Source organism: Colobus angolensis, unplaced genomic scaffold, assembly GCF_000951035.1.
Source record: "Colobus angolensis palliatus isolate OR3802 unplaced genomic scaffold, Cang.pa_1.0 Scaffold424, whole genome shotgun sequence".
Classification (NCBI taxonomy): domain Eukaryota; kingdom Metazoa; phylum Chordata; class Mammalia; order Primates; family Cercopithecidae; genus Colobus; species Colobus angolensis.
Window position 1 is genome coordinate 204,573 of NW_012117644.1, and position 4,283 is coordinate 208,855.

Here is a 4,283-nt window from a genome sequence, read left to right on the forward strand (position 1 = left end):
GAGTGTCTAAAACAAAGACTCATTTGACTAAAACTGAAATTGGCCTTGACTCAGCCCAAGTCCTAATTGGAGAGAAGTGATTAGTTGTTCCCCTTATCTGGATAACATAAAACAAGGAAAATATTTCCCAAAAAATAACATTATCTGTAGTCTCTATAGTTTTCTTATCATAATATAAAGCAGAAAATAAAAAACTAGTAAACATAAAAAGAAAAATCTCTATGACCAATAATCAAGACAAAACAGAAAAGAAAAGCAGAATGGCAGTGTTCAGGAGGATGTTATTTTTGCATAAAGTCAGTCTTTTCAGAAGATATGGGGAAAATTATGCCATAACTTCTCAGAAATATAATCACACCAATTTTCCCAAAAAGGGCATGTGTAAGAATAGTGGTATATCTCAGTGGGTAACAAATGGCAATATATGGCGATCAACTGCCATCACCAGCAAGTTCCCTGACTCATAGATGAAGGTAGAAGAGAGGAAGAAAACCTGAGCAATGCAACTATCAAGGGAGATTTCCCCAGCATGGAACCAGAAGATGGCCAACACTTGTGGTACTGTGGCAGTGGAAAGGACAATGTCTGCTCCAGCCAACAAGCAGAAGAGGTACATGGGTTCATGGAGGCTGTGTTTTGTGAGGCTAATGAAGATGAGCAGGCTGTTTCCAAACAGAGCAATGACACAGGAAATAAAGAAGGGGATGGAAATCCACACATGCTGATCCTCTAGGCCTGGGATGCCCAGCAAGTGGAAGACTGTGTAGCTAACACCAGTATGATTTAAGGTAGCCATGTCTGGCAAGACCACCTATGACTCCGCCATCTATATACAGAGATGGAAAATGCAGATTACACTCAAATGTTTTCTTTGACATCACCAGCACTTTTGGCATCTACCTGATCCCATTCAATTCAGAGGATGCCAGGAGCTATGTTATATATAAAGATGAATAAGTTATGGTTCATTCTCTTAATGAGATCTTGATTACAAAAACAAGGTAAACATTTAAATAATGAATGAAAATATAATTATTAAGTTAATATCTTTTGTACAATTATTTATATGGTAACACAAGGGAAGGAGTAATGCTTTCTGAGCTTGTGAAGTGTTCATGAATGAGTGTATATCTGCAGTTACCCCTGAAGATAGTGTAATATGTCAATAGGTGGAAGGAGTGGCAAAGAAAGTTTTTCTAATAGAAGGCAGAGAATAGAGCTAAGGAGCTAAAGGATTAAGGTCTGGTCCACAAGTGAACTTCTATGTACTAAAATGGTTGATTGTCTAACCAAGATCACTCTAAGAAACTTATTAAATCCTTCATGAAGGCCGGGCGTGGTGGCTCAAGCCTGTAATCCCAGCACTTTGGGAGGCCGAGATGGGCAGATCACGAGGTCAGGAGATCGAGACCATCCTGGCTATCATGGTGAAACCCCGTCTCTACTAAAAATACAAAAACTAGCCGGGCGAGGTGGCGAGCACCTGTAGTCCCAGCTCCTCGGGAGGCTGAGGCAGGAGAATGGCCGAAACCCAGGAGGCGGAGCTTGCAGTGAGCTGAGATCCGGCCACTGCACTCCAGTCCGGGCGACAGAGCGAGACTCCGCCTCAAAAAAAAAAAAAAAAAAAATCCTTCATGAAGGCTTTCACAGCTTTGATCTAGACGCCTTCAGCATGCTAGAAAATTCATATCAATCTTCCTACTTTGTGCTGTTGAAAGAATTACCCCTATTCAGAGCACTTCTCACTGTCTGCATGACGTCTCCCCATAAGTTACCCCTGATCTTGCTTTCGTAAAGAATCTAATGTCAGAGTACCTATCTCATGGATAACATCATAATTGATTACCTGCTCATTATCCCCCTAATTGATTGTAAACTTTCTCTGGTCTGAGTATTGTCTTTTTATGTGTCAATTGCCAGAACCTAGAACATCGTGAAAACCAAGGCACAGTGTAAATTCCAAAATATTTAACAAAACAACCCAATGACGGATGGATGGGTGTGATGAGGACCAGGGGAAGGAAGTCATGAATAAACCCCTTTAAATACTTTGAATGTTTAGGATTCAACATTCAGTTTGATCCTAAATTTTGAATGTGGGGCCAACATAGAACCTTACCGTAAAAACTCACGGTGTGTTGGCACTAAGAGCTAGGGTGTTCTGAAACCCAGTTCCCCCACTCTCCCCTGCACAATAGCCCTTTCCATTCTCCTGGGACATTTTATAACTGTGACTCTGGCCCAGTAGTGTGCAGGTAAATAGGCTCACCAAGTAAATAAAATAAAATAAAATAAAACAAAGCCTGATTTCTAGTGTTTTCCAGTTTCTAAGATGTATGTACTCCCATCATGGTGCACTTCCAGCTACCTCCATGATGTCACTGAATATGGGTCTGAAAGAAATGGACACGATGGACTCTTACGAGCCTGTATTAATGGCTTCAACCCACAAAAGTTCTATTATCTCCGACTGTGTTTATTTCACTCCAAAAAATAAAGGGTTTTAATATTTTCAACCACCTATTTTAGGCCCCATAATATCTAGTAGAGAGCAGGTCTTCCCTCCCTAAAATTTGATCATATGACAATAAAAAATCACTCCGCTTCAGCGGGAGTTTTCATGGCTAAAATGGGGTTAGTCATAATAAGACTCTTGGAGTGATGGGGGCCAGGGAACTGAGATATTTACGCATTTTCCTGAAGCCTTGGTGGGGAAACAACTAGCACTCTTCCAGGGAGTACAGACTTAGAGCTGTCTTTCTGACAACTCTCTCTCTCTCTCTCTGACTGTCTGACCTATACATTTGGGTCATTTCATTATGGCTGTCCAACCCTGCCCATACCACCTTGTCCTCCACAACACCATCTCAGGATTAGGTGGGCACGTGTACTTTTTTCAATTAATAAACTGTTAGCATCACTGCACAAATATTCCTATTTCCATTTCATGAGAATTAACAAGTATTAATTTCATCTCAGTCAGCACAAGTAATGAGAAATTAATTTATTATTTTAAAACACTGATTATTACAAAAGATTAGACAAACCGAAATTAAATATATACCATATTTTTAGTCATTTAAACTTTGGAATTTGTAATAATAATGTATGAAATATTTACATGAGAATACTTGAATGTCTTTTTAAAAATCTATTTGCACAACTTATGTGAGTCAAGGTCAACTATGAAAAACATTCTATACTTTTGACTACCAAGTAACCTACACTTAACTTTCAGTTAAGTAAAGCTCCTCTTGCTGATAAAATTATCCCCTTTTATATTATGTTTATATATTTTTATTTTTATTTAGTTAGTTCAAGTAAATTGTACATATATATTTATAAAAGAGAAACAACTTCATATTTAAGAATTTTATTTGTGTCTGTGCGTGATAGTAAAGCCACAGAATTCCAGTCAAAACCATATAAGGAGCTTATACAGAACTCTACTCCCACTTGAATGAGAGAGGAGCACAATAAAAATTCTTGTTTATGCTTTGTTGTTGATGATGATGAGCTGTCTTTTGTTGCATGAATGTATCCATTCTCGCTAATGGAGACTGTAATGATTAATTTTATCAACAAGTCAATTTGGCTAGGCTATAGTACCCATATATTTGGTCAAACACTGGTCTAGATGTTGCTTTGAAGCTATTTTTTCAGATGAGATTAACATTTAAATCAGTAGACTCTGAAAGTAGATTACACCCTATAATGTGAGTAGGTCTCATCCAATCAGTTAAAGGTCTTAAGACACAATAGACCAAGATACCCACAGAAGAGGGAATCCTGCCTCCATACTGTCTTCAGACTGGAGCTGCCACATAACTCTTTCCTCAGTCTCCAGCCTGCAGGCCTATCCTGCAGATTTTGGACTTTCCAGCCTCCATACATATGTGAGCCAATTCCTTAAAATACATATATATTTATATATAAATACATATTTATATTATAGTAATAAAATTTATGTGTATGCATATTTTATGGAGACATATATGCTTTATATGTATATGTATTTTATTCCTTAAATTACACACACACAAATATATATACATATATAGGTATATATATTGCACACTCTCTTGGTTCTGCTTCTCTGGAGAATCCTAACTTTTAATATAGAGGTCAAGGGTATTTATTTGGGACATATGTTTAAATTACTTTTAGAAAAATACCTGAGATTGAAGTTGCTTGCTAATATGGAGGGTATACATCTCATTTCCAAGAATGAGCCAAAACTTCTTTCAAAGTAACTGTACCGTTTTACACTGACACTAACATTG

General features: G+C 37.7%; 1 pseudogene; it reads right to left on the reverse strand.

Moving 5' to 3' along the window:
* Nucleotides 1–232: 232 nt before the first annotated feature.
* Nucleotides 233–796, reverse strand: LOC105522321 (annotated as a pseudogene).
* Nucleotides 797–4,283: the final 3,487 nt, after the last annotated feature.